The sequence below is a fragment of the Sparus aurata genome, chromosome 15 (assembly GCF_900880675.1).
Source record: "Sparus aurata chromosome 15, fSpaAur1.1, whole genome shotgun sequence".
Taxonomy (NCBI): Eukaryota; Metazoa; Chordata; class Actinopteri; order Spariformes; family Sparidae; genus Sparus; species Sparus aurata.
Window position 1 is genome coordinate 5,381,232 of NC_044201.1, and position 13,933 is coordinate 5,395,164.

The 13,933-nt window shown below is 39.2% G+C and overlaps 1 protein-coding gene across 7 annotated transcripts in view; it reads right to left on the bottom strand.

The window, feature by feature from the left end:
• Positions 1-13,933, bottom strand: part of pcdh15a (protocadherin-related 15a) — a 261,181-nt gene that overhangs the window by 210,515 nt on the left and 36,733 nt on the right. For all 7 annotated transcript variants that reach the window (XM_030442377.1, XM_030442376.1, XM_030442374.1 and 4 more), the window contains exon 2: positions 3,638-3,695. The gene's annotated coding sequence lies outside the window, so the exon portion shown is untranslated. The remainder of the gene's footprint in view (positions 1-3,637; positions 3,696-13,933) is intronic.

A 13,933-nucleotide genomic window follows, 5' to 3' on the forward strand; every position in this document is an offset into this window, starting at 1 on the left:
CCTGGTTGTCAGACAGCACAGTCAGCCTGCCTGAAGTGCTGTTTGTGTTCTACCTACTGGAAACATTTAAATGAAATTGGAGATGAGTGAAACAACAGTACTGAACATGCCGCAGAATTTAACATCCCATTAAGGGATGGGAGGCAGGGGAAACTGCACTGATTACTGTTTTGTCAGGGAGATGCATTGGGGGCCAGAGTGAGAAGGGAGATTATATTAGTGTTAGAGTAGAGCAGAGCATTGGATTGTCTCGAAGGCAAATTTCTCCCGCCCCATGATGAGGCAGGGACTGTTCTGAAAGACAACAATGACAAATGTGATTAATCATGAGACAATGAAGTGAGTGTCTCGAGTTCGGCTGCGGCCCGGTGGCCCGGTAGCCGCTAAAGCCACTTCCGTCTTGATCTCACGTAAGTATACATGTAAGGTTGACTTGTATGTCTACTCTCTGATCCTAAACCTCCGTCTAAGCAACTTGTGAGCCTGTGCTTGACCGAACACGCTACCTATGGGTATCTGAACCCCATCAGCTCCACTCCCCTTTACGCTCCAACCACCTGCTCAGTGTATATCCCCTGCACTTTGGTACATGCCACTCTTCCTGCACGACTGCCTCTTTATTGCTCCTGCCTCTTGTCTCCCTCTTCCTTGTTCTTCAGTTCACACACAAACTCTGAACCTGTCACTCAGTGTGTGGATTGCAAATCTGTGTGTATAGCCTTTCTGTGTGTGTGCGTGTGTGTGTGTGTGCACAAAACACATGTAAGATAAAGAAACAGAATGTGAGCCGCAAACACACACAAACACGCATTCAAAGTATCTCCATATGAGTACTATTTAGCATTTGCATAAAAACTGATGACTTGCATCTGTAGTTTTTGAAAAGACTTGCATTTATTACAGTCGTACGAGGTTTCAACCCGGCATTAATATCAGCGAAAACTCTTTACATCCTGTTGTGAAAAGCCATTTTTATAATTATTCTGTCAATATCAATAATAACATACATCTCGATTTGAGTGTGGCCCCCTCAATCACAGACATAGTGTAAATGTGTGCTTTTACTGAGCTGCTGTTACTGAGCAAAACACTCCCAAATCAATTGACTTTCGCCGTCTTGCTTCTGTTTCTGAATGTAAATGTTTAATACGGCCTGACATCTCTATTTAATTAATCACGTCAAAAGACAATGTTTCCTCATGAGTTCCGTACAGATGGCTGCATTTTCCGCTGAGTTAACGGCTTTGTGTTCGAAATGCCTCCATCGCCCTCCATCAAGATACAGATATCCACTATCAAGATTTGCTGCTGGTTTCGCAATTTGAGCAACAAAAAAGCAAATCGCTTACACGGAATCATTGTGCTGAACAGAGAATATGTTGGGAATATGGAGAATAAATCACAAGTCTGGCTTCACCAATTCAAGGTGTCTTATAAATCCTTAAACAGCAAAAGGTGAGGGGTCCTTAAACAGGATCTTTGCTGATTCTCAACCAGCTTTATGTCACTACAATATTTGTAGTATGTGCAACTGAACAATGGTATACCTCTCCTCATTTTTAGTCTTGCCAGTGGTTTCACACTATTCCAGTAATTTACAGTTGGTAAGTTGTAATGCATCAATACACTGACAAAAACGGGAAGGAAAAGGTTGCTATAAAAGTTAATATGTAAACATTTCTCAATTTGAAGTACTTGGAAATGTATTATGTGATAGGACATATATTAAGCAAATCTGCTAGAGCTCAGTGATACACACATTAGGTTTTAGTGCGTAACACTGACTTTTTGTCAACTCATTTTAATTATTGTTAGTTGGATAGAGTAGTTAGTCTCTAAAAAGACATTGTTCCAGCCAACATTTCCATAACAGTCCTGAACTGTCATTTTGTATGCTGAACAACAATCTGTCATCTCTTGTATCAAGTGAGAGTTTACACACTAATGTCTGAACAAACTGTCTAAACTAGGCAGCAAACTAAGCAAATGTACTCAGAAACATATTGTGGGCTAGTGTTTAGCTGCAATAAAGAAAGATTCTGATTTACCGTGCAATATTGTACCGTTCTATATTATTTTTTGACAATGAATAACATAGCTCCCTGAAATGATAAACAGTTGACAGAACTGCAATTCCCGCTGTGAATCAACTCCCAAGACTGCAGCTCTATGCAGGCCACTTTCAGCTCATTTTTGGTGCCAAGATGTCTTGTTCAACGACTAAAATATTTGTTCTTGTCAGTCCCTCCAGAAAAACGCAATTATGTGATCGCATAATTCAATGCATAATCAGCCAAAGTCCGCATATTTATGCGGGGGCCGCATTTTTTCAAATACGCCGCACTTTCGCCACATAAATTGCCGATTTCAGCGCAAAATATGCAGGGCTTGCATGATTTCATAATCCCCGCATTTTCGTTGCAAAAAAGTCACATATATCTCAGCAGAAAGTTGAAAAATGTTGCATTTACTTCACCCAAGAGCAGCCATTTTCCCCTGTTGCATTGGGAACATTATGAAGTGATGTAATTACGTGACTTGAACGTCATCAAAAGCTGTAAACCCCCTGATGAAGCCATCATGAAGGCCGCAAATCAGTCTTATTTGCCAACAAAAAAATCATACTAGTTTCAAAAACCTTACAGTTGTAAGTATATTAGTAGTATGTAAACGTACGGTACAGTAAGAGATTGCACTTTGTGCATTGGAAGCACTTACAGTATTTTAACAGAAGATGTCTGTTTTGTATAGCTACCTCTGTAAAACAGAAAGCACACGTTTAATTTTTTTTATATTTTATTTATACATTTTTACAGAAGTTGTAGCATATTCCTTTTGTAAAGCTACAGAACTTGTTTGACTCATCAATGTTTTGTAAGTTTGAGCCATATGTTTATTAAGGTCTGAAATAAAACAAGATGAGAACTTAAATATTCCCAGCACTTTCTGTGATGTAGTATGCTGCTTATCATTTGAGGTAATAAGAAATGACTCTTTACATTAAGGTAGTAGCCTATTGAGAACAGGGTGTTGGGGGAATCACTTTTTTGTCTCTTTTTCATCAAACCGCAGTTTTTGCAAGTTCCCGCAATTTTTGCAAGTTCCTGCAATTTCATTGCATAAAATTGCATAAATATCCCGCATATTCCATCGCATTTTTTTAAGAAAACATGCCGCATAATCAAGGATTTTTGCCCGCGACAATCACAAAAAAACTCTTTATCAAAAAGTCTTAATTTAAGGACAACTCAGCTAACACTCACAAGACTCTGAAGCTGACTATCAAGGGAATGTTGAACACAGATGTGGGGACCCCTTAAATATTTACTAAGTGGTCCACGGACAAGCACTTTTATGACGGCAGGGGGCTTGCTTGAGACAGAGAGCATCAGCAAATGTCAAGGCAAATCATCTTAGGGACATCAATAAATCATAGCAAAGCAATGCTTTCAAAACCTCAATGGTCCATCCTGTCTGATTCAGTATGTCCAACTCTGGTCCACCAGAGCAAAATCACGGCGTTGACTAGCTGAGTAGAGCTTGGAAAGGACACTAATGCACACATGCATGCAAGCAAAAAAAACAACAACACACAGATTGAATCTTTTATAGGTTCCAAAATCTGAGAGAGAAATACCTTTTTTGTTTTACTGTGATCACACTCCATCTCGCTCTTTGGTCGAATTCACAAACACCTATGAAGCAAATAGGGGAAAGTGTAAGAAAAATCATAGCATATGCATAGGAACAAATACAGAAGAATACCATCGACAACTGTACGACAACTGACCAGTAACTTTTTTGTGAATATAAACATGTACTCCATGAACTCTTTCCCAGGAAATATCCCTGAATTCTCTCACAATTCCTGTCAGTCTCCATAAAACTGTTCAGTCATGCATGCAGTAACTGCCCTACAAACACCCCTTGCAAAGTTTGAGAGCAGGTTTCTCCGGCACAAGGTTTTGTGTCGGGTGATTCCTGGGTGTGTATTTCTGACATTGTTAATGATTACTATAAGCTTGCCTGGAAATTTGGCATAATCAGTCTGATACATGTATCTTTCTGATGCAAGTCTTATTTACTTCTCCAAAGCTGAACTCTTTTAGACACAGAACACTAGACACTGTGACACTTTGTGCTCTTGTTATTATGCTAGTTGTAAACATACAAATCTGCAGTGAAACACAATAAACACAATAGAATTAAAGAAATAATCTACAATAGAAAATATTGCATGTCATGGCAGTTGGCCTACATAATGGAGCTACTTGTTGCTCAACAACCTCTGGGCAGAGTGACTACATGCAGCATGTCAGACTTCTTTTCCTCTTCGAGCTTTTGCCAGCAACAGTCAATGTGCCTGCTAGCTAGCATGATATAATGAAGAAGACAATGCGGGATATTTTTGGATGGCCAATTCTTTTTAAAGACTACCTACTTCATCCAACTAACAATAACTAAGATGAGTTGATTTGACACAACCCTGATTTAAACAAACACAATTCAGTGTTACACACTAAAACCTCATGTGTGTCTCACTGAGCTCTGACAGATTTGTTTAGTACATTTCCTATTACAGAAAATATTGCAGTTATTTTTTTTGCAGTTAAAATTCAGAAATATTTACATATCAACTTTCTAGCAACCTTTTCCTTTCCCTTTTTGTTGGCACACTGATGCATATCTTGGCATGTTACTGCCAACTGTTAATTACTGTGATAGTGTGAAACCATTGGCAGGATTAACTGTCACCTGCATTTATGAGCGAGCATGTGTGTCCTAGTTGTGTGCATGAAATAAACAAAACAGAGTGCCATTATAGAAAAAAACTGATCCTTAGTGCAACTACAGGTAAAAAATGTCACCTTAAATTTTTTGGCGAGCTACATGGTCTGGTCAAATGTATATTTGTATAAGGCTGTATCAAATGCTAGTAATATATAGAGCAAGCAAAATCCAGTCAGAGGGGGGCTGGGCTGGCTGGTTAGGTCATGTGATGGATTTTCCTTCTGAAGATGAGGGTTTGCATCCGGTTTGTGCCCGAATAAAGAATGACTTGTTGTGAAGTTGTCTTATGAAAGTAAGTTGTACATAAATGACTTAATGTATGTTACATGATTTGACAAAACATCAGAGGGATTGAATGTAGTTATTTTAACAAAAAGTTTGATCCAAAACTTTGCCTAAAGTTTTTTTGGTGCCTAAACTTAACCAATTATTATTCTGCCTTACCAGACTGTGACAGTTTGACAATGTCTGCAAAAGTCATATTATGTTATAACATGAGAACAGCTTGTAAGCGAGCTTTATTCGGAAAGTCAAACCGGAGGTTGCATATTACTTATTATGGCTAACTTTACCGCAGAGCAATTAGCAAATGTTGGAGTGCTAACATGCTAAGCTAAATGCTGAACATGGTAAGCACATGAGCATTTAGCTCAAAATACCGCTGGGTATAAGAACGGCCTCACGGCACTGCCAGTATGGCTTTGATTCCCGGTGGTTACTTCACACCTGCCTGACATTGTTTTTCCTGCATTCGTCAGTAGGAGGATTGCCTTTAGTGCAAAGAGTTTGTTCAATTACTGTTTTTCCCCCAAAAAAATTGTGATAAAGAAATGATAAAATCTCATAATACAATAATATATGATACTTTATCAGTAAAATGATGAACACTTTCAGTACAATATTAGTGTTTAACAAGTAAGACAATAATATTAGCCTTCTCATCTGACTGACAGCAAGTTTTCAAAATAATTACATTATCTATTATGTAAAATTACCTTAAGACTTGCTGACCTCTGCAGAGTAATCAAAGAAATGAAACTGCATAGCACCACTGAGAATAAAGAAATCCTCTACCCAGCGCGGGTATGTATAGGCAGAGGAGAGCAGACGTGTTCCATATGCTTTTTCTACACAAATGAATTAATCAAAATTCTGGATTCTTGAAAAACAAATAAGAAACGTCAAGTTGTCATCACAAATCCCTGTGTGGAATCAGTCATGTCTCTATGAAGAGGAGAAAGGCATTTGCTTTCATTAAAAGGAGTTGATGGGAGGGTGAATTATACATGTAGAGCTTGCTCTGTGAGACAGATTGACTCAAGAAATGCATCAAGGGCATCATAAAGAATATCATTCAGTGTCGGCATTAGCATTTATAAATATGAGAGAAAGCCAGACACAGACAGAAAAAAAGGAAATTGCAGAGGAGAGAGGCCGTATCAGATTTCAAACGGACGTGCATATGGCATAATGTGACAAACTGTAAGATATAGCTCCAAGGAAACGTGGGAGTGGATCAACACGTCTCAGATGCTTCAGCATACGGTAGTATATGTTTTAGTCACAGATTGCTTCCCAAAGCACTCATTCTGCTTCATTTCCAGTTCCATGCTTTAGTAATGAATAGCATTCATCACTGCATGTATGTATCTGTGGCCTCATGCGAGGAAAGAGGGAAGACAATGGAAGGACGAGTGATTGTCTTTCTCCTCAACACTGACATGCTGGACCAGTGACTTGCTTTAACTCAATCATTATAGCCAATAGGGTCTTGACATGTAAATCATCTGGTCTCCGTAATTACAACCTGATAGTCTCATAGACATCCTGTCAAGAAACTGACAGTTGTCAAGGTTCAACAATCAGAGCGAAACACAGAGATAGGCAGGCTCTCATGAAATTAGTCATAGCATTCATCAGCCACGCTGTGCCTTTGTAGTCTGGTGATGGCTCGGAGGATCAAGGCTCAGTGTGCAGCCATTGTCATTGTCACCGCGTGCTGACCATATTTCTGATGCTGCCTCCTCCCTGCTCCCATCCCCCTGGGGTCCCTAGGACAAGATTCTGCTGTGCTGCACTGTGCCATGCAGTTTCAGCCTGGATTACCCTATGAGCTTAACAGGGAGTGTAGCCCTCTCATTGTTTAGCACTTCAAAGGAAGCAAGAGAAAAGAGAGAGTAGCAAGAGCGAGAGGGAGAGAAAAGGAAATGATAGACACTGTGTGAAAAAGAGAACATGAAAACAGGAGAGGCAGAGGGGAAGCAGCAAAGGAACCGAATGAGGGAGTGGGAGGGAAAATATGGGAGATACACATCATGGAAAAATAGACAGAGTTTAGAAGCAAGTAGTTGCTTTCATAGATGCTATACTGCCAAGTGCTACATCCAGTAAGTCTGCCCCAAAAATAAATGATTTGAGCACGACATACTTTATATATATATAATATATAGTTATACTCCAGATACTTCACAGGTGTGATTAACTCAGAAAGATTTAAGTCAAAGCTCTAGTTTATAAAGTCCAATTATATTTTCAACATTTTGCCAAAGGGCATAGAAATCCCAGTTGGTGTTTTGTTTTTGGCCATCTTGCACATAAACTGGCAATATCTAAAGAGCACAACATAGCTGTTGAGGCCATATGGTGTTTTTTTTCTCTCCGCCTTCTAAATGGTTTCTCCCTGTTGCAGTAGTTTATCGAACACCGCAACCACTCTTGACATTTAGCAATCTTGTTCAAGAGCCAACAAGTCCTCGTACCTAAATAACAAAATTGGTGGTTTGTCAACCAATTCCAAAAACAACACATGCTTTGAAAAAAACACTAATATGGGTAGTATAAGACTAGTTTCAGACCGCTAAAAACCATATGGTTAAGATTAAGGAAAGACTGAGTAGGTTAGTATTTTGAGTTAGGAAATTGTCGGACAATTTAGGATGGTAGGCTTACTCACCTGCTGGTCGAGAGTTATATAAGGAATATAGATCCCTCTCTCATATCTGCCCATTTGACCAGCAGATATGAGAGTTGTCTGGATCTTCACCATATGTATAATGTACAAGATGTCATGCTATGTCTTTGACACACTGTGTGGTTAAGGTTAGATAACTAAAACACTCTGTAATTATGATAGCATTGTCATGATTAAAGTTATGGAAAGAACATGGTCATCATTGTCATCAGTCTTTGATGTGCTGTCATAACACTAAACTTAACTGTGTGCAAGTTGAACACAAGCACATTTTTTTTTTTCAGTTTTGTATAAGGTGCATGAACCTCACCCCCCACTGCTCCACCACCCTCTTAATTATCTGTTTCACAATGTGGCTGTTATGACAAGAGAAGGCAGTAGTTAATTCATGTTGCTTCAAGACAGAACAGCACATTTGCCTATAGTCACAGTTCAATAAAGTCTTTCACATTCTGACAGCCTAAACACCAGGATAAAGTGTTTGTTGATGTCATGGACAATGTAGTGTAATGACAATTCCACAGAACGTGTCATACTGTGTTCATATTACATGTTTATTACCTGGCTTTCATTTCGGGAGGTGGGGGAGATGGTGGTGGAGTTGCAGACAACAAGACTGCCAAGCCAGTGACTGCTGTTCAAGACTGCATCTCAACTTTTTTAAGTGTGAAACTACTGGATATATTTGACAAGGGGCCATGGTGTTCCGTGATTTCTAAACATGGTACCTCAAGACATTTTTAAGGTGACCTTGTGACAAGGTCCAGCTGTGTATGTAACAACAAAACAATATATATTTTTGACAGGAAGTTTAGCCATCTGCATCCATGTTTGTAAGGAAAACACAGGGTGTTTTTACCATAACCTGTAAAACCGTGTCTGTGGCGACCAAAACATGTATTTAAAGCCAAAACATGTTTTCCTAATCCTAACCAAATTCTTTTTCTGCTAAACCTAACCTGATAAGAAGCACTGTGACAAGAAGAACAATTACAATTGAACAATTACAATTACAAATTGACAAATAGGATAACATTTTATCCTATTTGTCAATTTGCAGGAACATACTTTGCCAACCTATCAGCTGGTCAAACTGAAGTTGTTTAATTTAATTTTTTTATATATATATTAAAAAAACGGTGGCCCTCTTAAACAGGGTCTTGTAAACAGGACAGTCGGACCCTTAACATTCCCAGTCACACAGAAAAAGCTATTGACATTAAAAAACACATTTACAGTAAGGAATGATTACGTGACTCTTTGTTGATCCTCCTTGTGTGTGTAAAAGCTTTTGCAATGTTTATACAGGGGTGCCACCTCAAACAGCTTAATGGTCAATCCCTATATGACAGCAGAATGCTTATTAAGTATGTTATGCATATTAATTGTTGCATTACTCAACCCACAGCTGTACTCAGTTGAAGAGCGGCTACATCTGCATACTCAAGAGGGAGGGATAAAGAAACTGTGCACAACCATGAAACATTCAATGTCTACAGAAGGATAAAAAGCAGCTTAAAAAATTAACAGCTGTAAGATTGAGGTATGTTTGTGTGTAACATAGTGGTGAGCAGGACGAGCATCACTACAGGTCATAGTGTAACTTTGTTAAACTGTTTATTATAATTACAGCAAAAACTGCTCTGACCCAGCCCATCAGAGGCCTACATGAGGTTACCATTGCACAAGGACAAATACAAAAAAATAAATAAAAATTAACACGCTGGAAATGCCAAATACCAAGTGATGGGTAAGTAATTTTCTAAATGTAGTAGCAAAGTCAATGCATTAATTATATATTTGGTTTCATTCATTCTCTTTAGCGATACAACAACATTGTGCTACCAGAAGCCTGTTGAAGATTTTCATTTACAAAATTCACCCTGTCCAACCATGCATATTCTTCTACCTAGGCAACAACTTGAAGACCACACAACTCCAATTGGGGTTTAAACCTAAGAGTCAAACATTGATAACTCAAATGTCACCAATTTCCATTTTCAGTCTAACATCTTGTGAGGTACTGTGAAAGAGTTGCCTTAAGAGAACCTTTCTTAATCTTCAAAAACATTTTTGACCAGGCTGTGCCAGCAGGTATAAATAAAAAAAAAAATTAAAAAAATGGATTTAATAAGTCAGCCAAGGTAGCTGCGCAATTTATTAGTGTGCATCTGTTCTTCATGACAATACACTGAGTGAACCTTGCTAAGACTACAGCAACCTCAATTACAAAACCAGCTGATGCTGCATACCATGTGTAGCACTGGGACTGAACAACATCTGGACGGCATGCACTTGTGCACCTGTAACAAACCCATGTTACAAAGCAGAAAAAAACTGAAAAAAAGGGTTGAAAGGGTCCATCATCCCATCCATCCATCCATCCATCCATCCAACCAACCAACTGACACGGATGAAAAGGGAACCCTCGTGACACTTAGAGGCGGGGCACACCAGATGCCTGTGCACTGCATGGTGGCTGCTGCTGTTTACTCACATGCTTGTGTTCACATAGACTGCGTGGAAGCAGCAATGCGTGCAGCTCCTGTCTGCCCTATCTGTTTAAATTGAGTTTGCTATGATGTAAATACTGATAAATATTAATATCGGTATAATATAATGATGTGATTTTCCTTCACCCCACTGAAAGAGCAAGAAAGCCGGAGGGGTTGAGGGAGAGAAAATGAAAGTGAAAGACAGAGTGTGCACAGGAAAGAAACTGCCCCTCACTTGTTGTATGTATTATCTTCATGTCTGTGACATATTCTACAGATACAGACATTTAAACTGTAATGAAATGCTGGTATGATGTTCATATGACGAACAACGCACGTCTCTCTATAGAAATAGGTGAGTCACCAAATTTTTAGATGGCATGACGCAGCCACGCTTGACACATGTCTGAGAAGCATGTCTCAGGCGGTCTAACCTGTTAACATGGAAGTGTCATGGAAGTCACCAGCCAGCCAGCACATGGTCTGTTCTCAAAGACAGAATAATGAACATTGGGCGCCATACTTAATTTACAAAAATTGATTACTATTACAGTAGACTTGAACCCCTGGTTTGTTGTAGCACCTTCGTGGAGGAGTGTAGGATCGGTGGGGTATAGCAGGTAGTGATGTGTCAGTTGTGAACGAAGCGGCTCTTAGAGCCGGCTCTTTGAAGTGAATGACCGGATCCGGCTCCTGTCTGGGAGCCAGAGCCGCTTTGTTTTTTTTTTGTTTTTTTCCCTCAATTTTTTTTTTCTGTTCAAGCCCCAGGTGATTGGTCAACTACACGATGTGTGGTGCTGTCTGTGTGTCTGCACTGAGCAGGAGGGGTGGGGCTCATAGACACAGCACACACACACACACAGAGAGAGAGAGAGAGAGAGAGAGAGAGAGAGAGAGAGAGAGAGAGAGAGAGAGAGAGATCAGTGCAGTTGAAAGTAAAAAGACAAGCAAGTGAACCTGCTGCTAATGAAGGTGCCAGTTTGTCCTCTGCAACTGTTGCTGCTGCTGCAGAGTCTACAGTGTCTACAGTACACCACCACAACCACCTGGACCTACAACCCAGAGCTCTATGACACAGTTTGTACAAAAGGCTATGTACTTTAAAATGTATTTTTTGTAGTACTCTGTTCCATGTTGAGTATAATAATCCATATAAATAATAATCATTTGATATAATGTATGTTTTGTACATTAGTTATTCATTTTACACATCATGTTTCAGTATTTTTGGTAATAAATTAATTCAAGCAACAAAACAATCTGTGGAGCCACTTGGGAGCCGAAAGAGCCGGCTCTTTTAGTGAGCAGAGCCATAAGAACCGGCTCTCTTAAAAGAGCCGGAATTCCCATCAGTAATAGCAGGAAGAGCCCTGCATGTCTGGCATTCTGCATGCAAAGATGGCACTGTAAAGGAATGTAGAAGAATGGAAATTCCCACACCATAGTGTCGAGGAAAGATTTTTTTCTTTCTATTCATCGTTAATACTTGAATTGCTACAGCTTGTTTGTTTGTGTTTGTGTTATAAATCACCATACAACAGTGTGTCTAATGTCAGTAGTGTACATTTGATATTGCATGACTTCAAAGCACATCTGTGAATTAGGTTTTACCATAAAGTGCTGCCAGTTTCCTGTCTATACAGTACTTAAAACATGCCCTACTTTGTTGTTCAACTGTAAACAAATGAGCTAGTTCATACAGTCACTGAGAGTTTGCCTACTGTGTCATAGCAGCTAGTATGTTGAAACATCTTTTTTAAATGATCCTCTCCCCTTGTACACTAATGCAGTCACCGTGCATGTAGTGACACCTGACTTCATAGGATCATTCATCAGCACCATCAGCACAGGGTGCTAAAAGCAGCTCCGCTGTTATGACTTAATTTACCATGTGACACTCACAGTCTGACAGCCCTGGACCTGTGGTGGTAGCCATTAAGCTGAGATGTTCCTTATTATTAACATGTGTCACAGCTGATGTGCTTCAATGGAAAGTAAAAGCCATTGAGAGAATCTCTAGTGCAAAAACAGGCACACTCAAACTGCCACTTTGTAAAAGAAGTGTGGAAAGACTCAGTAAATGAGAGACTGCGAGACAGATATAGAAAGAGACAGACAGATCCTTCCATTGAATCCAGGATATTACAGCAGATGCCATTAGAATCCACATTAAAAGGACAAGGATTAATGCAAATTTGTTTTATCTTATCTTCTCACCACTGCGATTATTAATGAAGGTTGTTTTCAAGACTATCTACAAATGGTAAAGGAAGCAACTGCATTACACTGTATAATGCACTTTTCAATCAATAGAACTGTAGCAACTTTGAAGCGGTATGTTTCAACACATTATAGAACAAAAACATCCTTATTTGAACAACTATTCAGTTAAAGTGTTTCAATGGTTCACCCCTGACAAAGTTTACATATGTTGCTTGACAATTCACATATCACAAGTCCGCAGGGATGTGGAGTAGCCCAAAGGCTAAAGGAAAAAGAGGAGTAGGAAACAGAAGGGACTACATTTGGTATTCATTGTTTTTCACTGGAAAGCTTAGCTCTTTAACTGAACGCTTGCTCTTTTGCTTTGCTGCATTGAGTACAAGGACGACCTTTGTAGCATGTGCGCAGACACAAAATACTGAGAGAATTGAGCCAAAGTTGCAAACCACGAGTGATTTGAAAGATTAATGAGTGTCATGTGGTCCTTCTCTTGGTACGTTGCGGTGTTCCTTTCCCCTCAAGTGTACCTGGTCTTTTCTCATTGCTGAAGAGGCCATGGGCTGTCTGCTGTCTCACTCACTGCGCTGCAGCACCTGTATCTTTTAAGTGCTCAACAGCCCAATGAATGATTGGTCTGCAGCCCCCTCTTCTTTTTAGCCACACTAATATTATTGTTCTTGGGTTTGCAATATCAGTCAGTATCTTGCTTTGGTCCAGACTGAAATATCTCAAAAACCATTCAGGACTCAATTAATGTCCCCGACAACCTCTGTAGTTTTGTTTAACCACGTGTTAGCAGTCTCTTTTAAAGACACGTAATTGCTCTAAATTCAAAGACAGGGTATTTGCTTATGTATTTTGTGATGTAGATCAAAACGGTAAAGTCCAAAAAACCCATTGACTTTGTGACAAGGACACCGGAAAAGCATATATGCAAGCTCATTTCCAGGTTTTAGCATTCCTGTTGAGACTGTGATATAAGTGATGATTGTGCTGGGAATGGTAAGTTTTGCATTTCATTTGAAAAAAAAATCAAATAAATATGATGTGATTTGCATCAGGGTCAGTACATCTGAAGACATAATTTATATGTTGGGGCATCTTTCTAGCACCACAATGCTTAATTTATAATGGAATGTTGTGTCAAAAAATCACAGCACCTGCCATCTGGGTATTGCACAATTCGATAATATTTGATTTGGCTGTTCAGCCTTACCATGTACACAAAAATATACAAAACATTAACCTATTTTTTACTGCTTCTAAATTCTTATGATATATAATATATGGATTGCATTTAGAGTTGTAAAGAAAAAGTCCACAGTTCATTTAAAATCACCTGGAGAAGGCATGGCAGATGGCAATAATCAGTGTAAGCATAGCCTCACAATGGGTATAATTTAATTATTAGAGAGCATTGAATGTCTCTTTCATGAACAGATGAATGGTCATT